The sequence below is a fragment of the Pongo abelii genome, chromosome 3 (assembly GCF_028885655.2).
Source record: "Pongo abelii isolate AG06213 chromosome 3, NHGRI_mPonAbe1-v2.0_pri, whole genome shotgun sequence".
In the NCBI taxonomy this organism is placed as follows: domain Eukaryota; kingdom Metazoa; phylum Chordata; class Mammalia; order Primates; family Hominidae; genus Pongo; species Pongo abelii.
The window spans coordinates 195,312,320-195,339,155 of NC_071988.2; the positions used below are offsets into that span (position 1 = coordinate 195,312,320).

General features: G+C 38.5%; 1 long non-coding RNA gene across 1 annotated transcript in view; it reads right to left on the bottom strand.

Annotated features, from left to right (window-relative positions):
• Nucleotides 1-25,634, bottom strand: part of LOC129059142 (uncharacterized) — a 33,022-nt gene extending 7,388 nt beyond the window's left edge. Inside the window, exons 1-4 of the long non-coding RNA XR_008524873.2 lie at nucleotides 9,610-25,634; nucleotides 6,840-6,902; nucleotides 2,163-2,291; nucleotides 1,117-1,149 (exon numbers count right to left, since the gene is read on the bottom strand). This is a non-coding gene — a long non-coding RNA (uncharacterized LOC129059142). The remainder of the gene's footprint in view (nucleotides 1-1,116; nucleotides 1,150-2,162; nucleotides 2,292-6,839; nucleotides 6,903-9,609) is intronic.
• Between the last annotated feature and the right edge of the window lie 1,202 nt (nucleotides 25,635-26,836).

Sequence of the window (26,836 nt, forward strand, 5' to 3'; positions counted from 1 at the left end):
TCCATGTGTGAAACGGTGGCTGAGGACACTGAAGCGTGACAAGTGGCCAGTCTTTCCCGCACTGCCGACATTGGAAGATTGCTCTTTGATTTATGTCTATAGCCTTTGCTTGCAGAACTGGGAGCTGTTTGCAACTCTATTTGGTAGACTTGACATTGACCTGAAGCTTTTATTCATAGTCACTCATCTCTGAGCTTGACATACCAGACTGGTGTGTCTGGTACTGCAGCCTCTTGGCAGACAACAGCTCAGGCACATGTTTGATGCTTCACTTCAGAGAAACCTGGAAACATTTCTTCCATCCCTGCTGCCTGAAGTTGCCTGCTTCTGCCCAAAGCACAATAGCTTCCTGGGCTTTCCACAGGCCTCTGCTGTCCTTCTTTCCTCGTTCCAATGCGGTGCTCCAACTGACCTCAGTACAGAAAGGCTGGTTATATTTCAGAATGTTTTTGCCAATGAGTTTATTCTGACTTTACTCACCTTGAGGGGGCTATTCATAACTGAACAGCTTAGGTGCTGGGTTTAACTATGTTACTTTATGCCTATGCTTGTTGTCCTGTGTGATTTTTAATAATGCCCCTTTTACTGTTTTTTTTTAATTTTAATTTTTACTTTGATTATTTTTGAGAGGGAGTCTTGCTCTGTCACGCAGGCTGGAGTGAAGTGGTGCAATCTTGGCTGACTGCAGCCTCTGCCTCCCATGTTCAAGCAATCATTGTGCCTCAGCCTCCCGAGTAGCTGGAATTACAGGCATGTGCCACCACGCTTCACTAATTTTTGTATTTTTAGTAGAGACATGGTCTCACCATGTTGACCAGGCTAGTCTCGAACTCCTGACCCCAGGTGATCCACCTATCTCGGCCTCCCAAAGTGCTGGGATTACAGACCTGAGTCACTGCATGCCAGCCTGTTTTTATTTTTTAGAGACAGGGTCTTGCTTTGTTGCCCAGGCTGGAGTGCAGTGATGCAATCTTAGTTCACTGCAACCTCAAACTCCAGGGCTCGGGTGATCTTCTTGCCTTGGCTTCCCAAAGTGCTGGGGTTACAGGTGCGTACCATCATGCCTGGCCCCCTTTTACTCTTAAAAGTGTCCTAGTTTCAGTAACAAATACTCACCCTATTTATAATCCACGTGCCTGTTTATAATTCCTGTAGGAAAAGAAAATGTATTTTGCTTATTAAGGCTTACAGTCTACAAGAAATCAACTCAACTTATTCCTTCCCTTCAAACAGGACCAGACCAAAATCAGCTTCTTGATGACTGTGTATTGCATTCACATGGGTCTTTACAAGTTACTTAATGAAAGCTTTGTAATCAAGAGTTCTATATCCACCTAAATCTCTTTGCTGAATGAAGTCTAATTTAAATGATTTTTTCATAATTTAAAAAATTTATTTAAAATCAATGCAGTCATTTTATATTTTTCCAAGCTCAAAACATGGCCTATTAACCACATTATTAATTCTGAATATTATGGTAAGGTGTAGATAGATAGATGATAGATAGATAGATAGATAGATAGATAGATAGATAGATGATAGATAGGTGATGGATAGACATGCTATTTGCATTATTGCTTTTGTTTTTCTAAGCAATTTTGTATGTATTATCTCACTCCACGCTTTTAACAACCTGTAGTGTAGATAATATTATAATCCTTATGAAAAAAACTGAAGGACTCAGAGTTAAGGGGCTTGTAAGGGGATAGCAAGTTAACAGCAGAATCAGGACTAGACAGATTCAGGCCTTCTAATATGTAGGCCTCTGCTCCTTCCATTCTCCATGGTACTTTATACCTCACTACAGGGTCATTCACCCAGAGCAAAGCCCATATGAGTTGTATGGAGGTATCTCAAAATAGCAAGATCACTCATTCCTTGGGGACTTCTGTTTTTAACCCCTTAATTATGTTTGTTCTTCTCTGTACCTGTGTGTTTTTGTTGATTTTCCCACAAGCTTATTAAAGAAAGAATTGAATCCAGGATTAGTCCTTCTTAATGAGATTTCTAAGGTACTTTTAAGAAAAGAAGTGATCTATTAAAGCTATTTGCATAGCTCTAGATGATAAATCCAAAAGCAAATACTGTGTTCTTGGTAATTATCAATGGGTTCAGTCCTCAGGGAGAGGAAAACAGTCATTAAGCAAAGAATTTGCACTCACTTCGCAGTAAGACTCCAAGCTGACCTTCTTTTAATAGTCTTATTTCTGAAAAGTTGTCAGGCACATTTCTTAGCCATTTGAGACTCTCTGTCTGCACTGATATGAATTCTCTCTGGCAGTTTTTCTCTTCTGAGGGTACAAGTTAAACATGAGTATTACTAGGCATTTTGGTCCGTTTGGGCTGCTATAACAAAATATCATGCACTGGGTAACTTACAGATAATAGGAAAGTATTTCTTACAGTTCTGGAGGCTGGGAAGTCCAAGATGGAGGAGCAGGCAGATTCAGTGTCTGCTGAGGCCCCAGTTTCTGGCTTAAAGATCACATCTTCTCACTGCGGCCTCACATAGTGAAAAGGGCAAGGGAGCTCTCAGGGGCCTCTTTCTTAAGGGCACTAATCCCAATTATGAAAGCTCTGCCTTCATGACCTCATCACTTCCTAAAAGGTCTACCTCCTAATACCATCACTGTGGAGGTCAGGATTTCAATATATAAATTTGGGGGATAGGGACACAAACATTTAGAATATAGCACCAGGTCTTACCCCAAATCTACTATATCAGAATTTCTGGGTTAGGCCACTAGATACAGAAAATTCTATTATCAAAGAGATAAATAATTGCTTTGTGCCCCAGTTCCTAATTTCCTACCACTAGCAAATCCAAGTTAATTCTCTGACATGGTTGTTCACAAATAAACACTGCAGATGTCTGGAAGAATGATCAGTTGTAATCCAAAGCTATTATAAATTTGCATTTAGAGAAACATGCCTAAGAACATTTTATTTCGAAAATCCTCTGGCTTTTGTTAGGTCAGTGATTATTATACTGTTTAAACACCTGGAGGTAATGTTAAAACACAGATTGCTGGGCCACCCCTTAGTGATTGAAATGAGGCTCAGGAATTTACATTTCCAACATGTTGCTAGATGATGATGATGCCGATGGTCTGGAGTCCACATTTTGAAAGCTATTGGTTCAGACCAATGGTCTCACCACTTTGAAAATATCTTCTTAAAGATAATTTTGTTAATGTTGCATGTGTTTAGAAAGCCTTAGTTATATTTAAGAGGCATCTATTGGAAATGATAAAACCCCAACACACACACAATTCAAACAAGTGTTAATTTAATCCAATAAATATTTATAGCTGGAAGAAAGTTTCTCCCATAAATTCTTTAAAGCAGGATCACAGAATTTGAAGATCAAGAATAGGCAGTATTATGGTATCATAGTAAATATCTTTTCAATCACTTAAATTTCTCAATTAAAGTATAACAAATACATCAAGACCCCTACTTTCAGTGCTCGGTATTGAGTCTCACATTAATAATTTGATATTATTGTCCCTTTCTCTAAATTCCTAGTGAACTTCATTCTACTGTAGAATAGAACTGAAAATCAGAAGAAGGCATAGCATGGTGAACTGATTTACTCAACATTGTTTTTCAGTGTATTAGTCCTTCTGCCCCCAAACCATGCTTTTTCTCAAGTTTTGTCTTGGGAAAGGAAACATTAATTTCTGATGGCAAATAACCAGCCAAGATAATTTCAAATACATTGTGTAAATACAAATGAGCTATGGTTCCCCCATCTTTGAAAAAATGCTACAAGTTTAATTAAAAGTCTTTTAAGTGTAACAATATCTCACTATGCTCAACTCAGTTCACTAACTTTGTTAGAAAAAAGTTGCAGAAGGTAAGGAAAAGCTTAGAATTTCTGCTGTGTTTTAACTGTGGTTCTTTCAGATTTGTAACTTTCTTTTCATTGAAAATAAACACTAAGGCCTTCTTTAAAGGTCATTTCTACCTCATCCTCTGTCTTCAAAAATAAAAGGTAATTTAATTTTTTTCTTTTCAGTTTATTTAAATTTCAGCCTCTAATGGCACACAGAGTAAATCCTCCACATTATTTTTTTCCAAATATTTTTCTGTTATTTTTGTGTATACTAAGGATGCATGAAAGAGAACGTATGGGAAAGGGTGTTTCACTTTACTGATGTTTGCCATTCAAATCTCTACCACCCAGAAAATTGTTTGCTATGGAATTTATAGTATGGTTTTGCACCAATAATCCAAGCCATGTGTTCAGATTTTATGGTGAAAAAAAAAAATGCAGCAGATGCAAAATATCCTATTAGAGTCAAAACCTAGACAGTGCATCTCAAATCAAAAGGATAAAATTAGATGATCAGGACTTTCAGTTTTTGTTAAAGATAAAGGGAGTATTGAGGGCCTGTCCAACACTCCCTATTCTAGTAAAGAATGGAGGTGGGAAAGTGTCTATGGGTGGGATTGGGAGACAGAAAGAAACAGTCACGCTGTATTGCTTAAGACAATTTTTTTAATGTCCTAGAGGAAGCAGCAGGGAAGTGTCAGAGTGACTGAGATGTCAAAGAAATAATCTCACAAAAGAAATGCTGCATTTGAAGCAAGGAGCCAGTTCTCATTAATGTCTATCCGCTAGCAAATGGTTAGGGTCAGAAACATGTACATTCTCCAAAACTGCCTTCAGTCGGAAGACAAGGATATATATAAAAAAAAAAAAATAGGAGCTCAAACAAGTATTAAATAACTCTGCAGAGTCAGCCATTGAAATGTTTAAAATAAAACAATCTTTGGGGCAATTCATCTGGATAATAAATGTCTCTGCTTGAAAAAGGGTCTGGAGTTTAGGTTCTTTTATTGTGAACGACAGGAAGGATTTAACTGGAGGAAAGCTAATGACCTTGTTTCTACATTCCTCAGACATCAGCTGTCTGCCAGAAAATCGCCTATGAGGTTGAGGCAGTGACGGTTTAAAATGGCCAGGGAGAAAGTCTACAGAGAAAATGAGCTGCAGCTTCAGTGGCAGTTTCTAAAAATGTTGGTGAATATTTCCACTATGGAGCAAAGCAACACACGTTCCACTATCTGCTACCAGAGCTAAGCCGCTGGCCAAGATGCAAAGCTCTTTGAGAAATTATTCTTTCTGCTTTAAAAAATTCTTTTCTATTTCCATCAACCCCGAGTAAACTTCCTCTAAGAAAGTTAAACCATCAGATGAGTGAAAATCCTTTGGTAAGGAAATCAAAGGATCTTTCTTGTTGGAGTAAAGAGAAATGTTAGAACGGCAAAATCCCCAGTCTTCTCTCATATCATACTTTGTGTGTCTCTTCTCCCAAACTAGGATAAACTGTTTCAGGCAATGTCAGCAGCTTGGTCTTTTGCTCTGAGGGCGCAACATTCTCTCCAGATTTATTTCAATAAATGTTTGTTGAATATTAACAAGAGTGAGTTTTTGCATTAGACTAAAAAGTATATGCAGCTAGGGAAAAATGTCTGGTTAGTTGTCAAAAAATGACTGCTACAGTCTTTCTTTCGCATTTGAAATTGGACAAATATTCAATCCCTTTAGACCTTCTTAGGATTGTGTGAAATACGATAATAAACATGAAATTGCTTCATAACTTGCAAAGCAAAATGTAAATGAAAGAGTTTAGTATTTAATGAAACCCTGTCCTCCAGCAGCCTATAGTCTAGCAAAGTGCTTCTTAGGTAGGGTGGCCATATTATTTATTGTGCAAACCAGATAATTTTTTAGAGTGAAATGAGGTGTTATTTGTAATTACAGAGGAAAAGTAGATGAAAATAAGGACTGATTTTCTTCTTAAAGACATTGAACAAAATACTCACGGACAATATGAAATATTAAAATAGAATCCACAGTCAACATGTAGGGGTTCACAAAGTAGGTTTGGGTTTGAGTACTTGGATTACTTATTGAAAAGTTCTAGGCCAGGCATGGTGGCTTATGCCTTTAATCCCAGTACTTTGGGAGGCCAAGGCAGGCAGATCACCTGAGGTCATGTTCGAGACCAGCCTGGCCAACATGGTGAAATTCCATCTCTACTAAAAATACAAAAATTAGCCAGGCATGGTGGCGGGCACCTGTAATCCCACCTAGTTGGGAGGCTAAGGCAGGAAAATCACTTGAACCGTGGAGGCAGAGGTTGCAGTGAGTTGAGATCACACCATTGCACTCCAGCCTGGGCAACAAGAGTGAAATTCTGTCTCAAAAAAAAAAAAAAAAAGAAAAGAAAAGAAAAAGAAAAATCCTTTGAAATCATTTAGGCAACGTAGTTCTATTTTACTGTTTTTAAGTTCAAGCATGAAGCTTTATCTAATATAAAATTGTTTGTGTGCTGTTATAGCTAGATTATAATATCTAGGCTATTCACTGCTTGAAAATGTCCCTACAACCTTTCTTCATCAATCATGTATCAAAATAAATCATAATAACAAGCTTAATTTAGAGTATATAAATAAAAAACATATAAAGAAGGTGCTTTACAAAGGAAATACAGTCTTCTACTCTGTTTTGATATGCAATTATATACACTTAATTAAAAAATAAAGAAAAAGTGAAAGTAGAATTCACAAAACAATTGAATTGTCAAACACCTTCCACAAGATTAAAATTGTTATTTTGTAATTTGCTTTATGTATATTGCCAATAAAATTGTGTTTCACTTGATGAATGAGGATTTTGGAAGGAGACTGCTGTCAGGGAATTTAGCAATAAAACAAAGCAGTGAAGAAGATATTAGCTTTTTATTGCTAATTTACTTCCTTGGCTTTGCATTGCACCAGGGGTAATTCCTCTATCAAAGTGTGGTAATAATGTCTGATAGACTTACCTGATAAATGTGCCCCATCTTCAGAATGTAGGATGAGCTGTGTTTGTTCAATTTTACTGCATCCTGAGACAAATGAAATTGGGGAAAAGCTGCTATGAAATGAAGCTATTTTCTACAGAGTTTGTCCTTGACAAGCTATATTGCAGCCCCAGCCACAATAAAGAGACAATGACTCATTGGGCATATAGCAAAACAATGAAAATAAAATAAACAAACAAAAACAAATATAAAGTTCCTAAATGCTATTCCAGCAATAGACCTGTAAAGAGGTATCAGTTAATCTAAAATATGTATATATTAGATGCTTAACATTTTTTTGTTGGATGCATGAATGAATAGCAGGAATAATGCCTACTTCAATGCACTACTTTCAATATTTCCCATAGTTCAACCTAGAAAATGGAAAGCAGAGAGAGAAAGAGATAGATAAAATAAGAAGAGAGGGAGAATGAGAGAGGAAGAAAAGTAACCGAGAGTAAATGAAAGTCTTCACTCAAAATCATAAGGAATGTATCTCAACTGAATATTTTGATTGATGTGATGCATTGTTTTATAATTGCTGCTCCAAGGAAAAAATTGAGGCGTGAGGAAAATATACCCCACTGGGCAGTGGGCAGGAAAAAAAAATCTCTGTCAAAGAGCACAAATCTTATTTACAATGGACCTTTAATGACTCTAAGCTGCTTTAACTCCCATGTAGTTCCCCCATTGGAAGAAGATTATAAAAGACTGCTCTCCTCTCTCCCAGCTCACACTGATGTTTTTACCCCATTCAAAATGAGTATGGTAATGGCATTCACTAGGGATTATCAACCTTTAGAGAAAAGAGTTTGAGAAAAAGAAAAAAGATCCAATACAAGCTGAGAAGAATACAAATTATCTATGGAGCTTCTATTGGTGGAAATGGCAAGTATAGACATTAATATATTACATGAGTCACTCGTGGTAGACATTCATCTTAATGGCTTAGACCTCAATAAAGCTAAGGCAGAGGGACCCATTGTATAATAGTTTTAGGACTCTTCACTGCTAATGGAATAAGCTCTAACCCTTTCCAAAGGAGCCTGGAGTACCAGAATCGCGGAGAGAGAAAAAACAGTGTAAGCTATGTATGATTTCCCAATGTACTCACATTTATCCACTTATGAGCGGGAATCTGTGATTTGAAAGCTTTCCAGAGTGACACTGATATCTAAAACTAATTAAGCAACAAGAAATGCATGAAACTGAGAAAGGAGACACGTCTAAGGTGAACACTGGGCTATAACACAATCATAAGAGGCTTCAGAAATAACTGAAGAAGGCTGACTGTTCTTGACCTATAACTTTACCTCATTTTGCTTGTACTGCTGAATCACATAAATGGAAAATAAGCAAAAGCAGTGGTTGTTGTAATTACTTTCATAATGGTGACGATTTTGACCTGATGTGAATTAATATTCTTAAACTTCTTCAAGGTACATTGCATTTGGCCAATTCTTCTTATTCTAAATCACCACAAAAGAACAAGGCTTACCATACATCTTAACAAAGCTGTTTTTTGTTTTTGTTTCTAATTCTTAAGGTCATCAACTCTAATTTTACAGAAGTTAAGCTTTGTTCTAATTGGCTATATAATCAGGGGTAAGTAATCTAATTTCTATAATTTAGGGTATTTATTCCTACATTGCACTGTACATTGTTCCTTACAAGTAGAAGACTATGTGATTTTGTAGTAGTAATAAAGTCAAAAAGGGTGTCCATGTTAAGCTATGAGAATTCAGTCTGGAGAACATGGAGCATATTTTCCCTCACTTGGAGGGCTAGGGTAAGAGTAATTATTGGCAATGTTAGACTGAACAAACAGTACACTCCGTAAAAAATGAGATGGCCAACAACATTATCAATTGCATAAGATATTGGCTCATTCATTCATCAAACGTTTATTGGTTGACACTAACCATGCAAGTTTACAAAAACCTGCAATACAGCTTCATGGCAAAGCTTTCTCCTATGAAGCTTTTTACATAATAAAATTCAGGGAGAAAAATAGTCAAATGCATACTCGGTAAACCTTCCCAGTAGGCTGAAAATCTGTTTCCCAATTGAAAAACCACAGCCAGATATCATGTATAAAGGAAAGTCATTCATAGTAATCTTACCCTCCCTTTACTATTGTTTTTTAATAGATGACTGAAGATTACTGAGAGAATAAGATAAAAAGAAAAAGACAGAAAATATTGAATATGTTTGAAGTCTTTAACCCTTATAAAATAAAAATATCCAATCATCTTCACTACAGGAAGGAAACTAGGAATATACATCTTTGGGAGTAAAAGACACCTCACCTTCCTTTTCCTAAATAGTCCCTTCTGGCTCAATTAGCTGATAAAGAAGAGCTATTTCACCCTTGAAATCCTAACAAGGGAGCATGGGAAGGGCAGCAGTGCTCCAATCCTTGTTGGGTCCACCCCTGGATCTTGATCAGGGATTAGGGGTGTCACAGTTAATTCATTCATAACATATAAAGCTCCGAAGTTTCTACATTTTTAACTGAGCTAAAGGAATTTAAATTTTTCCTAAAATAATATCATTTTCACTCCCTTGTACTCTGTTATGCTTTCTCAGTAGCATGAGAAGGGATTAGAGTTACAGTTAGTCCTGAGAATTGAGGATAACTCTGGTTGTGATGATAGGACAACATCAGACACATGAAGGCCACCCATCATTGTCACAAGGGAACAACACAGAACAGATACCTCAGGGAATTCCTGGTTATTTAGTCACCCACCTTTCCCCGCTTTGCCTCTTGGGATCTCTGAGCTCTAATGGTGGAGAAAAGGGAAGGAGATAAGGGTCAGTGCTTCCCTCCGAGGGAAAGTCCTAAGAAAGCAGTGCACAGCCATTGAAGGTCCGAGGCCATTCACTCTGTACAACACACTGATAAAAAACAAACCTGTGAAAAATAAAGTCTAGTTAACTCAGGCAAATGCTTTTGAAAAAGTCAAATTCAAAGTCTATCAAATGTTAACTAATTAGGAGGCAATTTCTCTACCAACAGTGAGCAGGTTTCCATTTGCATCCCCTGGTTTCAGATTTCTCTTCAAAGAGACATAGTAAATAGTGCACTGATATTTTTCAACCTGGCAGGAAATGTGCCACATGCACCAGCCGTTCGTTGGAAAGGGAAGACTCTTATCCCAATTGCCAATTTTAACCAACCCAGTAAGTAAACAGCCTGGGCCTAATCTTTATAGGCAGTTAAACTGTGCAGTGCTTGATAAATACAGCACTGGCTTGATAAATACAGCAGTGGCTGTGTTAAAGCAAAACAAAGAATACTGCTGGATAACAAGACAGCTGCAAAAATTAACGTTAGATCCCAGAGGAGATAGGAGTTTCCGGATCACAGAAGCTATCTGTGACAAGAGAGATACCTATTACAAAAGAGTGATGGTTATTAAAAGAACAATAAGCCACTGCAGATACATTTAAGGCATTCTACAATCAATTCTGAGATAAGTAACATTGCCTGAAGTTAAGATAACAAAATAGAAACCCCATCCAAATGTATCAAAGCCTGGCAATTAACTTCTCATTACCAGAAACAAACTTTGTGTAAAATGGCTATTGAAGAAGGATATTGGTCCAGGAAGGCAATAATGGAGTTTGGTGGGTCAGACCTTGAGTTTTCTACAAAACGTATAGCTTCTCTTTTCAACTAAGTGTAAAAATCCTTGCCAGAAGCAGGAAAAATCTATATGCTAATCATATTTCCAATTGGGCTCAAACTGAAGGAAGTTAAGAGGACAGCACAAGTATGACTCAGAGGGCAAAGAGACTGACATACACAAAGAAATGATTAAAAGATTCTCAAATGCCCAGCTCTGCTGAGTAGCGACCGAGAGGAGACGTGATTGTCATTGGAAAGTGTCCACAGAGTAAACAACAGTCAGAGTCATTACTGGGCTGAATAGAAGGACTAAATTGGGGTAAAACTAAGGACAGAGAGATTTAAACTGAATGTCCGTGATGAGAAGGGCTGCCAGATAGTGAAACATCTCCCCAGGGTTAACCATGAGACATCCTCTCAGAAGGCTTTTAAAAGTCAGGCTCTACCATGAACCAAAGGAGCATTTTTCCAATCCAAAGGAATGAAAAAAAAAAATCCCTCCTTAAAGAGCAGGATTATATTTTGGGAGGGGGGCAGGAATAATTATCTAAGGTTTCTCCTAGAGAAGGAAAAGTCTGTAGTGGGAATCAACAAGGGAAGCTCATTTTAGAGGAGGTGGGGAAGAAGGCAGGAAGCATGAAAAAGGGAAGGTCACCAGCCAGCAGAAAAGAGGTAGGAAGCAACACCCTGTCTAGACTCCAGAAAAACAATGACAGACCCATGACTGGCAAACACTTCTGCAGTGATTTTGTGCTGAAAGTGATGGCACAGGCATCTCCTTGAGCTCATCAGCATGACGTGGTTTTTCCTAGCAGTAGCCTCAACAGTTGGTGATAACCTACCATGTAAATTCCTTGTGTCCTTAAGCTAACAAATAATTCTCTAAAAACCGTAGGAAGCTAGTCTTTGTAGTATTTTCTATTTTTAACTAATGGCACTTAACAGAGTAGTGGTTTAGAATACAAGCTTGGCATCAAGCGGATCTGGGTTCAAATTTCACCCCATTTACTGTGTGACTATTGGCCCTCTAATATAGCCTTTCAATGACCCAAACTGTCAGCTGAAAATGGGATGATAACATATACCGTTAGCAACCAGTGCTCTTGGTTGCAAGAATTACACTGGAAAACATCAGCAGAGGAGGAATTTATTGGAAGGATATTAGAAAGCTCATAAAATCAACAGTAGCACCTGAGAAAATGGGTGGGAATTAAGGGAGGTAGAGCGCACTGCACCATGGGCAAGGCTATGCCACAGAAACTGCCTGGTGAGGGTGTCACTGTATGAATTGCTGCTCCCACACACTGTCAGATTCTGCTGCCACTGGACACTGGATGCTGTTCCCATCCCCTCTGTGTCATCATTATGAAGTGAATTCTGAAAGATCACTGCCTCTTGTTTATCTCACTTAAGATTCTCATTCAACACTGGGAGCACCTGATTGGCCAAGACTCCGCCACAATGCATGTAGCATAGCTGCCAGGGGAACAGAGAAAAGGTAGTAGCTGATCCTTTGCGGCTTTTAGTGGAAGGCAGGATGCAGTGTCCCATGGAGATTTACAAAGTGCATGTTTTCCTCCATATAAGAAAGAGATTTGAACACTGGAAAGCCAAAACACAGGACAAACATCTTTCCTAGTTCAACTCTATGTCTGCCCAACTTTGCCTACATTCTTCTTCCCCTAATTAAACTTCCAAAAAATGTTCACACCTAACAAAACACAATGACCCTTATATAGTGAATAACCCTCTTCCAAACAAAAAACAAGACATCAATTCTCACACCAACTGGAATCCAGGCTGCCCGAATGATGTTAATTACTCTAACATCTCATCTTGATATCCATCAACCAATGAACCAAGTTGTAACATGAGTAACTCTACCTTAGGCTGTTGGAAAGAGAGAGGAAAGAAAAAGAAAAACAGCAAACATGCAAGTGTCTGTCTAACCCATATCTATCAGGTTCTGAGCTCAGAAAGTAAAAGGTTGGATAGGAGATGTTATTTATACATTTGACAGCAAAGAAGGAAATACAGATAGGAAGAAAATCAGTGGTCATTATATCTATAATTGGTCACTAGGCCATAGCTACAATTTAATTTCCTCTTCCATAGCCCCTTTGCTGCTCAGAGTTCTTTTCCTAGTAAGGCCACCCAAATCTTTATTTCTGAGAGATATAGGTCCTTTGGGGGTTCTGCCTATATAGAATTGTAGTAGCCTTCCCTATTCAATGTCACCTCTGGTTGCAGTAGAAGAAAATACCTCAGAATATGCCCCTAATGTCACAACAGAAGCCCACTTTCACTTTGAAGCTCAGGATCAGTCACCACAACCAACACCAAATCCTCTATTCCAATGGCATAAGGAGACCAAAATGGTCATGTTGTAGTTTCCAATTCAGGAGAACCATTGTTTTGTTTCCTGGAAGACACACCCATCCCTTGAGTACTTAAGGTTCCAGCCAATAGCAGCCAGGGTCAAAAGACTAGAAGCAAAAATTTCAAATTGGTCATTAGGTATAATTATTTCTATTCCTTGGTTCCAAGATACCTGTATTCAAACTGGACAAAGTATCATAAATTGGCCTAAGAAAATACAGTTGGTATCAGCTGTATACAGCACCCTGAAAAATGTTACATACCAGCTGGTATTATAAATAAGTCTTTAACACACATTTCAACAAAGTCAGCTGCTTTTGAGTGATGGGAAACATGTGAAGGCCAACAAATAACTGAGTATAAACCCATTACCTTCCTTGATTCACTACAAAGTGAATTCTTGGTCAGAAGCAAAGTTGTGTGGGATAGTGGTAAAATCATGATTATCAGAAATCCAATCACTAACCAAACCATTACCCATTGGTCATAATATGTATAAATCCTTACATCATGCTGCACTCCTTTCCAGACTTAATAGCTAGTAGATAGATACTGTTCAGAGTTCTTCCCACTGGAAGGACTTGCCTTCATCACTCTTTCAGGATCAGGCTCAATAGGGCTGTCATTGCACTACACTTCACATCTGGCTTATGCCAGCTAGGGGTTCAGAGTGCTAAGTCAAGCTCAAAGTGTTCCCTCATGAAAATAGTCATAGAGAATCACCATTAGGCCATACACGTTTGCTCAGTTGCAAAATGGGTTTTAATAGATTGTAAGGTTGAAATGGAATATGCTTTTGAATCTCTTAGTCCAAAGTCTGACATAAAATAAATATCCCCAAATGCAAATAATTAGGGTTGTCAAAGTACATTTTTAGGTAAGAGCCAAAGTGTTTAGGTAAGGAAATGAAATCAAATATAGGTTTTCCTGACTCTACGTATTTAATAAATAAGAGTAGTCAATACATAGATTAATAGATACATATTTAGCATCCTGTTATTACTGAAGTTATGCATTTTAAAACCAATTAATTGACACACTCTCATTCTTTAATAACTTACCAAGGGAAAATAATACAGGTCTATGATATCAACTAAAAGGAAAAAATTATAATCATTTCTGCCTACCATGAGGCTTACATAAAACATCTTATAACAGGTTATTTTAAGCTGATAACAACTTAATGTTGATTACATAAAATAACACTACATTTTTACTCCCCACACACACATTTCATGTGGGTTTTGTTTTTAATTTTTATTTCAGTAGTTTTGGGGAACAGGTGGTGTCTGGTTGGATGGAAAAGTTCTTCTGTGTGATTTCTGAGATTTTGGTGCATCCATCACCCGAGCAGTACACACTGTACCCAATGTGCAGTCTTTTATTCCTCACCTCCCTCTCACCCTTCCCCCCAAGTCCCCAAAGTCCATTATATCATTCTTATGCCTTTATGTCCTCATAGCTTAGCTTCCGCATATAAATGAAAACAGATGATGTTTGGTTTTCCATTCCTGAGTTACTTCACTTAGAATAATGGTCTCCAACTCCATTCAAGTTGCTGCAAATGCCATTATTTATTCCTTTTCATGGCAGAGTAGTATTCCATAGTGTGTGTGTGTGTGTGTGTGTGTGTCACAGTTTCTTCATCCACTCAGTCAATGAGCATTTAGGCTGGTTTCATTTTTTGCAATTACAAATTGTGCTGCTATAAACATACATGTGCAAGTGCCTTTTTTATATAATGACTTCTTTTCCTTTAGGTAGATACCTATTCATGGGATTGCTGGATCAAATGATAGTTCTATTTTTAGTTTTTGGGGAATTTCCATACTGTTTTCCGTAGTGGTTTTTATTAGTTTGCATTCCCACTAGCAGTGTAAAAGTGTTCCCTTTTCACCACATCCATGCCAACATCTTTTTTTTTTTTAAATTTATTGATTATGGCCATTCTTGCAGGAGTAAGGTGGTGTCTCATTGTGGTTTTGATTTGAATTTCCCTGATAATTAGTGATGTTGAGCATTGTTTCATAGGTTTCTTGGCCATTTGTTTATCTTCTTTTGAGCATTGTCTACCCATGTCCTTTGCCCACTTTCTGATGGGATTGTTTTTTGTTTTTTATTTTGTTTTTTGTTTTTGTTTTTGTTTTGCTGATTTGTGAGTTCCTTGTAGATTCTGGATATTAGTTCTTTGTCAGATGCATAGTTTGTGAAGATTTCCTCCCACTCTGCGGGTTGTCTGTTTACCTTGCTGATTATTACTTTTGTTATGCAGAAGCTTTTCAGTTTAATTAGGTCCCATGTATTTATCTTTGTTTTTGTTGCATTTGCTTTTGGGTTCTTGGTCATGAACTCTTTGCCTAAGCCAATGTCTAGAAGAGTTTTTCTGAGGTTATCTTCTAGAATTGTTATGGTTTCAGATATTATATTTAAGTCTTTCATCTTTCTTGTGTTGATTTTTGTATAAGGTGAGAGATGAGGATCCAGCTTTGTTCTTCTACATGTGGTTGGCAAATTATGCCAGCACTTTTTGTTGAAAAGGGTATCCTTTCCCTACTTCATGTTTTTGTTTGCTTTGCCAAAGATCAGTTGGCTATAATTATCTGGCTTTATTTCTGGGTTCTCTATTCTGTTCCATTGGTCTGAGTACCTATTTTTATACCAGTACCAAACCATAGTATAGCCTTGTAGCATAGTTTGAAGTTAAGCAGTGTGATGCCTCCAGATTTTTTTTTTTGTTTTTGGCTTAGTCTCTGATGTGGTTTGGCTGTGTCCCCACCCAAATCTCATCTTGAATTTTAGTTCCTATAATTCCCACGTGTTGTGGTGGGGACTGGTGGGAGATAATTGAATCATGGGGGTGGTTTCCCCCCACTGTTCTTGTGGTAGTGAATAAGTCTCACGAGATCTGATGGCTTATAAGGGGAAACCATTTTCACTTGGTTCTCACTTCTCTCTTGTCTGCCAGCATGTAAGACATGACTTTCACCTTCCACCATGATTGTGAGGCCTCCCCAGCCACGTGGAACTGTGAGTTCATTGTACCTCTTTTTGTTTATAAATTACCCTGTCTCGGATATGTCTTTATAAGCAACGTAAAAATGGACTAATACAGCCTTGCTTTGCCTATGCATGCTCATTTTTTGGTTCCACATAAACGTTAGGATTGTTTTTTCTAGTTCTGTGAAGAATGATGATGGTATTTTGATGGGAATTGCATTGAATTTGTAGATTGCTTTTGGCAGTATGGTCATTTTCACGATATTTATTCTACCCACCGTAAATATGGGATGTGCTTCCATTTGTTTGTGTTCTCTATGATTTCATTCGACAGTGTTTTATAGTTTTCTTCATATAGACCTTTCACCTCCTCGGTTGGATATATTCCTAAGTATCTTATTTTATTTTATTTTATTTTATTTTATTTGTAGCTATTGCAAAAGGGGTTGAGTTCTTGATTGTTTCTCAGCTTGGTCACTATTGGTGTATAGCAGTGCTACTGATTTGTGTATATTGATTTTGTACCTGAAACTTTACTGAATTCATGTATCAAATGTAGGAGCTCTTTGGATGAGTCTTAGAGTTTTCTAGGTATTGATCATATCATTGATGAACAGCAACAGTTGGATTTTCTCTTTACTGATTTGGATGCCCTTTATTTCTTTCTTATCAGGGAATCTGCCCCGATATTCACATAGGTTCTTTTCTATTTTCCTTAAGCATCAGCCAGCTTGAGAAATAAAGGGACAGAGTACAAAAGAGAAATTTTAAAGCTGGGTGTCTGGGGGAGACATCACATGTCGGTAGGTTCCGTGATGCCCCACAAGCCGCAAAAACCAGCAAGTTTTTATTAGGGGTTTTCAAAAGGGGAGGGAGTGTGCGAAGAGGTGTGGGTCACAGACATCAAGTACTTTACAAGGTAATAGAATATCACAGGGCAAGTGGAGTCAGGGCGAGATCACAGGACCACAGGACTGGGGTGAAAGTAAAATTGCTAATGAAGTTTTGGGTACCATTGTCATTGATAACGTCTTATCAGGAGACAGGGTTTTGAGAGCAACTGGTCTGACCAAAATTATTAGGCAGGGATTTTCTCTTCCTAATAAGCCTGGGAGCGCTATGGGAGACCGGGGTCTATTTCACCCCTGCAGTCTCGATCATAAGAGACAGGCACACCTGGGGTGGCCGTTTATTGACCTATACCTCCAGGCACGTATTCTCTTTCCCAGGGATGTTCCTTGCTGAGAAAAAGAATTCAGCGATATTTCTCCCATTTGCTTTTGAAAGAAGGGAAATATGGCTCTGTTCCACCCGGCTTACTGGCGGTCAGAGTTTAAGGTTATCTCTCTTATCCCCTGAACAATTGCCGTTATCCTGTTCTTTTTTCAAGGTGCCCAGATTTCATATTGCTCAAACACACATGCTGTACAATTTGTGCAGTTAACGCAATTATCACATGGTCCTGAGGCAACATACATGCTCCCCAGCTGACAGGATTAAGAGATTAAAGTAAAGACAGGCATAGGAAATCACAAAGGTATTGATTGGGGAAGTGATAAGTGTCCATGAAATCTTCACAATTTATGTTTAGAGATTGCAGTAAAGACAGGCATAAGAAATTATAAAAGTATTAATTTGGGGAACTAATAAATGTCCATGAAATCTTCACAATCCACGTTCTTCTGCCATGGCTTCAGCCGGTCCCTCTGTTTGGGGTCCCTGACTTCCTGCAACACTTTCTCTTACCTGATTGCTCTGGCTGGGACTTCCAGTATTATGTTGAACAGAAGTGATGAAAGTGGGCATCTTTATCTTGTTCCAGTTCTCAGAAGGAATGCTTTTAACTTCTCCCCAGTCAGTATAATGTTGGCTGTGGGTCTGTCACTAATGGCTTTTGTTACCTTGAAGTATGTCCCTTCTATGCCAATTTTGCTGAAGGTTTTAGTCATAAAGTGATGCTGGATTTTGTCAAATGCTTTTTCTGCATCTATTGAGATAACCATATAGTTTTTGTTTTTAATTCTGTTTATGTGTCACATTTATTGACTTGCATATATTAAACTATCCCTGGTTTAATATATGGTGGATTATCTTTTTGATATGCTGTTAGATTTGGTTAGCTGGTATTTTGTTGAGGATTTTTGCATCTATGTCATCAGGGATATTGGTCTGTGGTTTTCATTTTTTGTTATGTCTTTTCTTGATTTTGGTATTAAGGTGATACTGGCTTCAGCCTCTTTCTCTATCTTTTGCAATAGTTTCAGGAAGATTGGTACCAATTCTTCTGTGAATGTCTGAAATAATTCAGCTGTTAATCCATCTGGTCCTCAACTTCTTTGTTGGCAATTATTAAATTACTGTTTTAACCTTGTTACTTGTTATTGGTCTGTTCAGAGTTTCTATTTCTTCCTGACTTAATCTAAGAAGGTTGTGTATTTCCTGTAATTTATCCATCTTCTCTAGATTTTCTAGTTTGTGTGAACAAAGGTGTTCATGGTATCCTTGAATGATCTTTTGTATTTCTGTGGTTTTGGTTGTAATATCTCCCATTTCATTTCTAATTGAGCTTATTTGGGTTTTCTTTCTTCTTTTTTTTGGTCTATTAATTTGGTTTATCTTTTCAAAGCACCAGCTTTTTGTTTCATTTATCTTTTGTATTTTTTGTTTCAATTTCATTTAGTTCTGCTCTGATCTTTGTTATTTCTTTTCTTCTGCTGAGTTTCGGTTTGGTTTGTTCTTGTTTCTCTAGTTGCTTGAGATGTGACCTTAGATTGTCTATTTGTGCTCTTTCAGACTTTTTGATGTAGGCATTTAATACTATGAACTTTCCTTTTAGCACCACTTTTGCTGTTTCCAAGAGGTTTTGATAAGTTGTGTCACTATTATTGTTCAAATAATTTTTAAATTTCCATCTTGATTTCATTGATGACTCAAAGATCATTCAGGAGCAGATTATTTAATTTCCATGTATTTATATAGTTGTGAGGGTTCCTTTTGGAGTTATTTTCCAATTTTATTCTACTGTGGTCTGAAAGGGTACTTGATATAATTTCAGTTTTCTTAAATTTATTGAGACTTGTTTTGTGCCCTATCATATGGTCTGTCATAAAGAGTGTTCCATGTGCTGATGAGAAGAATGGATATTCTGCAGTTGTTGGGTAGAATGTTCTGTATATACCTGTTAAGTTCATTTGTTCTAGGGTATAGTTTAAGTCCATTGTTTCTTTACTGATGTTCTGTCTTGATGACCTGTCTAGTGCTGTCAGCAGAGTATTGAAGTCTGCCACTATTATTGTGTTGCCATCTATCTCATTTGTTATATCTAGTAATAATTGTTTAATAAATTTTGGAGCTTCCATGTCAGGTGCATATATATTTAGGATTGTGGTATTTTCCTGTTGGACTACTACTTTTATCATTATGTAATATCTCTCTTTGTCTTTTTTACCTGTTGTTGAATTAAAGTCTGTTTTGTCTGATATAAGAATAGCAACTCCTGCTCGCTTTTGGTTTTCATTTGCATGCAATATCTTTTTCCACCCCTTTACCTTAAATTTAAATGAGTCCTTATACATTAGGTGAGTATCTTGAAGACAATAGATAAGGTACTTGGTTGGTGGATTTTTATCCATTCTGCTAGTCTGTATCTTTCAAGTGGAGCATTTAGGCCATTTACATTCAATGATAGTATTGAGATGTGAGGTACTATTTTATACATCATTCTCATTGTTGGCTAAATATCTTTTTTTTCATTGTGTTATTGTTTTATAGGCCCTGTGAGATTTATGCTTTAAAGAGGTTCTACTTTGGTGTATTTCAAGGTTTTGTTTTGAGTTCAGAATTTTTTGTAGTGCTGACTTGGTAGTGGCAAATTGTCTCAGCATTTGTTTTTCTGAAAAAGACTTTATCTCTCCTTAATTTATGAAGCTTAGTTTTTCTGGATACAAAATTCTTGACTGGCAATTATTTTATTTGAGGAAGCTAAGGATAGGGCCCCAATCCCTTGTGGCTTGTAGAGTTTCTGTTGAGGAATCTGCTATTAATCTGATAGGTTTTCCTTTATACATTACCTGATGCTTTTGCCTCACAGCTCTTAAGATTCTTTCCTTTGTCTTTACTTTAGATAACCTGATGACTACGTGCCTGGGTGATGATCTTTTTGTGATGAATTTCCTAGGTGTTCTTTGAACTTTTTTTATTTGAATGTCTAGCTCTCTAGTGAGGCCAGAGAAGTTTTCCTCAATTATTCCCTCAAATATGTTTTCCAAACTTTTAGATTTCTCTTCTTCCTCAGGAACACTCATTGTTCTCAGGTTTGGCCATTTAATATAATCCCAAATTTTTTGGAGGCTTTGTTCATTTTTTTAAATTATTTTTTCTTTGTCTGTGTCTGATTGGGTTAATTCAAAAGCCTTGTCTTCGAGCTCTGAAGTTCTTTGTTCTACTGGTTCGATTGTTGAAATTTTCCAGTGTATTTTGTATTTCTCAAAATGTGTCTTTCATTTCCAGAAGTTGTAATTGTTTTTTATTTATGATATCTATTTATCTGGAGCATCTTTTGTCCATATCCTGTATTGTTTTCTAAATTTATTTAAGTTGGTTTTCACCTTTCTCTGCTATCTTGAGTAGCTTAATAATCAACCTTCTGAATTCTTTATCTGGCAATTCTGAGATTTCTTCTTGGTTTGGATTCATTGCTGGGGAGCTAATTAGTCTTTTGGGAGTGTTACAGAACCTTGTTATCAGAGTTGCTTTACAGATTTCTTCTCATTTGGGTACACTAGTTAAGTGGAAAACCTGAAACTCAAGAGCTGCTGTTCAGATTTTTTTGTCCCATGGGGTGATCCCTTAATGTGGTACACTCCCCTTTCCCCTAGGGATGGGGCTTCCTGGGAGCAAGACTGCAGTGATTGTTATTGTTCTTCTGGGTCTAGCCACCCAGTGTGGCTACCAGGCCCTGCCTGGTGCTGGCAAATGTCTGTAAAGAGTCCTGTGCTGTGATCCATCTTCAGGTCTGTCAGCCATGGATATCAGCACCTGCTCTGGTAGAGGTGGCAGGGGAGTGAAGCAGACTCTGCGAAAGTCATTGGTTGTAGATATGTTTTGTGTGCTGTCTTTCTCAAATGCTGGTTATGCTAGAAGTGAAGTTGTCACATGGAAAGACTCAGGACCACTGGTTAGCCAAGATGTTGCAGGGAGTGTAATTAGCTGCCATTTTCTCTTTCCTTGGAGCAGGGTTATTCTGTCATGAGTTGCTATAATGTCTTAAGTTGATTGGCCTCCAGCCAGGAGGTGGCACTTTTGAGACAGCACCAGCTGCAATAGTAGAAGGGAGATATAAGCTTGCTCTAAGTTGGCCAGGATAAGTATTTGGGTTTCTCAGGGTGATGAGTGGGTTCATAAAGCTCCCAAGAGTTTATGTCTTTTGTGATGGGCTACCAGGGGAGGTAGAGAAATACCATCAGACAGGGCAGGATTAGGTGGGTCTGAGCTCAGACTCTCTTTGGGTGGGGCTTGCCTTGGCCACTGTTGGGGATGGAGGGGTGGCTCTTAGGCCAATGGGGTTATGTTCCAGAAGGAATTATGGCTGCCTCTGTTGCCAGGGAAGTGGGGGGGAGCCAATAGCAATAGGCCTCGCCGAGCTCTCACAGAGTTTACGTGGCCAGTCTCACTCCTGCAGTGCCTTGCTAACAGCAGCAAGTTTATCTCCAGGCAGCCTGCAGGGAGAGACTCAGACCTAGCCCCAGCCTATATGTTTCCCTGCTGACAGGCCATGCCTGTCCCTGTCTGCCCACACTGTTGGCTGCATCTCCTGCTTTCCTTTTTGCCGCTTTTCCTGTTCATCCCCAAATTTTGCTCAAGAGAGTTTGTGCCCAGTCTAAATTATTGCAAAGTTCCATTGGAAGCTTCATTCACCATGTGACTCCCTCCCAAATTCCACCACCTGCCTTCCCTGAGAGCCCCTGTGAAATACAGTCAGGGATAATGCCTTTGGGCTCAAACTGGAGAATAGGAGTGCCTACAAGGCTCTTCCCACTACTGCTTCTACTTTTGTATTTCATGCCTGATTTGTTCCAACTCTAGGTAAGGTTAAATACGTCTCCCATAATCTGTACTTTCAGGTTCTGCAGTGGGGATGTGTGTTCAGAGGCAGGTTTTCCTCCTCTCACACTTTGGGAACTCAATTTTTCACCTGTCTCAGAATCTGCAGCAGCTTGCTGCTTCTTTCAAAGGATCTGTGATTTCTTTCAGTTTTCCTGGTATGCTCCTGCAGTGGTTCCTGGAGCAAAAGTCTATGGTGTGAGTCTCCACATATCGTTCTGTTCATCCAAGTGAGAGCTGCATGTTAGCCCTGTCTTCTATCTGCCATCTTCCCTCCATTTTGTGTTTTGATGTCGCATTTACATATTTTTATATTGTGTATCACTAACAAATTATTGCAGCTATTATTAGTTTTGTCTTTTAACCTTTTTACCAAAGATATAAATGATTTACATACCACCATTACAGTATTAGAGTATTCTGAATTTGACTGTGTTCTTACTTTTATCAGTGAGTTTTATACTTCCATACATTTTTGTGTTACTAATTAGCATCATTATCTTTCAGCTTGAAGAACTCTCTTTAGCATTTCTTGTAAGACAAGATTGGTGATAATAAACTCCCTCAACCTTTGTCTGAGAACGTATCTTGCCTACATTTCTGAGGGATAACTTAGGCAGGTATAGTATTCTTGGTAGGCAATCGTTTTCTTTTAACACTTTGAATATATTATTCCACTCTCTCCTTACTGTCAGGTTTCTGCTGAGAAATCCACTGCTAGCCTTACTGGAACTTCCTGATGTGTTACTTACTTCTTTTGCTGCTTCCAGGTTCCTCTCTTTATCTTTGATTTTTGACAGTTTGATTACATGTCTTAGTGTAGTCTTATTTGAATTGAATCCAGTTGAAGACTTCTGATCTTCCTTTAACTGGATATTTACGTCTTTCCTTATATTTGGAAAGTTTTCTGCAATTATTTTTTAAAATAGGCTTTCTGGACCTTGGACTTTCTCTTCTTCTTAAACTCATATAATTCAAATATTTGTTCTTTTGGTGCTGTCTCATAAATCCCATGAGCTTTATTTCTTTTTTCTTCTCTGACTGTATACTTTCAAATAACTTTTCTTTGAGTTCACATATTTTTTTCTTTACTCAGTCAATTCTGCTGTTGATGTTTTTCTATTGCATTTTTTATTGCATTCGTTGTCTTTTTAAGCTCTGTAATTTGGTTTTTAAATAATTTTATTCTTTCTGTTAAATTTTTCTTTTTGGTCATTTATGATTTTCCTTATTATGTTGGGTTGCTTCTCTGTATTTTCTTGATGTTTGCTGAGCTACCTTAAAAACAATTATTTTGAATTCCTTGTCAGGCAGTTCATAAATCTCCATTTCTTAAGGGTCAGTTACTGGAGCTTTATTTTGTTCCTTTAGTGGTATCATATTTCCCTGATTGTTGTTGAATCTTGTGGCTGTATGTTGGTGTCTGTGCATTTCAAGAGTGGTGGCTTATTCCAGTTTTTGCAAACTGGCTTTTTCTGGGAAAGACCTTCAGTAGTTAGCCCATCTAGAGATTCTGGGCAGGCCATCTGGCATGGTCTCTGGGCAGGCTTGCTTAGTGTCTGGGTCAGCAGGTGCACAGACCTCTCTCTCAGATCCACAAGATTGAGCCTGCAGCCTGTGTCTGTGGGGTTGGCCTGTGATATATGCCCCTGTACTGGGGTAGGCCTAAAGCCTGAGTTCATAGGGGTGGGTGTGGGTCCACAGGGGCTGCCCTGGAGTCTGTGTCTGCAGAGGTGGTTCTGGAGCCTGAGTTCATGGAGGTGGGTCTGCCATGGAGTCTACATCTGCAAGGGTGGTCCTGGAGCCTCAGTCCATAGGGGCCAGTCTGGCACTGGAATCTATTGGAGTGGGTCCGTATCTTGTGCCTTCTGGAGCCTTGATCGACAAGGACCAGCCTGGAGACTGGAAGTGGTGTAGTGCTGGGTCAGACATGGAGCCTGGGTCCAACAAGGGCATCTTGAACCTAGGATCCCAGGTGCTGGTCTGGAGCATGGGCTTGAGGGGGCCAGCTTGGAGGATGGGCATGCAGGTGCTGGCCTAAAGCTAGTTCTTCAAGACTGGCCTGGGTCCTGGGACCATGCGGGCTTACATGAAACCTGAGTTCAGAGGGGTGGTCCTGGAGCCTTGATCCATGGGCACTGGCTCAGCACTGTGGTCTACTGGGATGGGTCTGCTGGACCCCAGGTCTGTTGGAGTGTGGGGGCACAGGTGCTAGCCTAGAGAGTAGGACTACAGGGAACAATCTGACACAAGGCAGACCTGGATCTTGAGGCCAGGGGTGCTAAACTGGCAGTGGGGAAGACGAAGTTTAGGGATGCGAGGGCCAGTTCACTGCTGGAGGCTATTGGGAACCAGAGGCCACCAGGGTGAGCCTCTTGTTCATGTGTGCCTAGAAACTGAGTCTGCCAGGCAAGCCTGGAGCCTGAGGCTAGAGGATCTACCCTGGTGCTGGGCAGGTCTGGAGGCTCAGTTCACGGATACCAGCCTGGGGTCTAAAGTCATGGGGACTCGCCCAACATTGGGTTTTACTGGATCTGTTCCAGTGTTGGGGCCCAAGGCAAAGGCTGATGCTCACATTCCTCTCCTTTCCCCACACAAAGGGTACCTCTCTCCAAGCTGTGATGCCCGGGGTTGGGGGAGGGGTGATGCAGGTGATATAAAACTATCTTTCCTACCTTCTTCGATGTATCTTTTCTTATTTCTGTGCTATTCCCAGGTGCTGTAATCTCTCACCTGGTTTCCTTAGCTCTTGTGAAAATAGTGTTATGCATAGATAGTTGTTTAACTTGATGTTTCTGTGAGGGCACAAGTGTTAGAAAGTCATATTCTGTCACCTTGTTCACATCTAGATGGAGAATGGATCTAAATATTTCTGCATAGAATACTTTCTGCATACAAAAAAATCATCTGTCTAGTCTAGTAGGTTACCAGGAGGTTTTTTTGGCTCATAAATTGATACCCTTTATTTAACTGTATCCATTTAGCAGATCCAAGCTATGACATTGAGAAAGGAATCTGTAAAGAGGTCACAGAACAAAATCTTAGAGTCCAACTAAAGTCTCATCTGTGAAATTTCCACTCTGACAATGTCATCATGCTGTGTACAGCTCTATATACTCTCCACCAGATCATCTTTTCCCAAACACTAATATAATTACCAGAGGAAGAAATGAGCACAGGAGACATCTGGAGAAACTCAGAAACCTGAAGGTGAGAGACTGCTTGTTACACCTCCTCCTACGTGATGTATTCTAGACTGAAGTTTTAGAATGTCTCTTATAGCAAAAGTGTTATTTAATCAAATTACCCCTTCACTAATTCAGTTTCAAAATAACTGAATATTTAATTAATTCTCCAGAGGGATCTAAAATATGCAATATCTGAATTGATTAGTGAGTAAAAATTTTATGTTTTTTTCTATAATTCTAACCTCATTGAACTCAAGCTAAATGCCCCTAAATGCTATCAATCTAAAGGATATTCAAATGTTAGAGCTGAATATTAAGAACATCTATAGGACCATGGGCTTCTAAATAGCACCCACCCTGTTTTCACAATTAAGCTGTACCTGAAGTTAAAGGAGAGGGAACTATTCATGTGTAATTTTATAAAAATATTTAATTAAGCATTTGTAAATGCTAGGTCACAGTCAAATTTTTAAAAAGCTATTTTGTGGATATATTTACTGGTTATGCTGTGGTTTGAATGTCCCTTCAAAAGTCATGTTGAAACTTAATCCCCAATGTGACATTATTGAGAGGTGGGGCCTTTAAAAGGTGGTTGAATCACGAGGACACACCCATTAACCCATGCTAAATGGGTCTGTCCTTGTGATTCAACCACCTTTTAAAGGCCCCACGTCTCAATAATGTCACATTGGGGAATAAGTTTATACTTCCCCTAATTATAAAGCCACCATGATGTCACATTATGGATTAATGTGTTAATGAATTAATAAGTTATTGTGGGCAGGGAACCAGTGGTTTTATAAAAAGAGAAAGAGAGGCCTGAACAAACATGTTCAGTCCTTACCATATGATTCCCCACACCACTTCGGGACTCTTCAGAGTCTCCACCAGCAAGAAGGCTCTCACAAGATGAAGCCCCTCAACCTGGGGCTCCTCAGCCTCCAGAACTGTAAGAAATAAAAGCATTTTCTTTATAAATTACCCAGTTTCAGGTATTCTGTTATAAGCAAGGAAAAATGGACTAAGACAGGGTACTTGCTTAATTCCACATGATAAAAATTCTGCAGCAGAAAAAAAATAATATGTAGGTTCCACCTAACTGCAACTAAGCAATTAGAAAAACAAATCTCTTATAGTTCTAAACACCTGAGACGGGGGGAAAAAAAGAAAGAAAAGGGAAAAAACCAAATCTCTTTGTTAAAATAGTGTGCAGCTCAAGGCTGATTACTTGTCTAACTAGAATGACAACAAACAAGGCATTTCAGGACAATCTTGAGAACAATTCATATATCAAAAAAGCCACCAATCGGGTATAAGGTTCTCCTTATTACGAGAAGTTACAAAACAACCTCTGCTTTGATAGATACCCTTATGGCAATGGAAATGACAATGTGAGTGGCAAAGTCGACATAAGAATATACTCAGTAGCAAAATATGGGAAATATTCTTTATTTCCTTAATCAAAACAGGAGTGGTTAAAGAGAGTCACAGATTATACCCAGGGCAAGGAGCACTAAAAATGGGTCATAGGTGAGGTCACCTCGATGGACCTTCAACATCTAAGTGGTCAATTTTTCAGCTCATTACAATTTAAGCACATCACCCATCTACTTAAATAACAACAACAACAACAACAACAAACCTTCCTAAAAATTAACATTTTCATACAAATGTTTGAA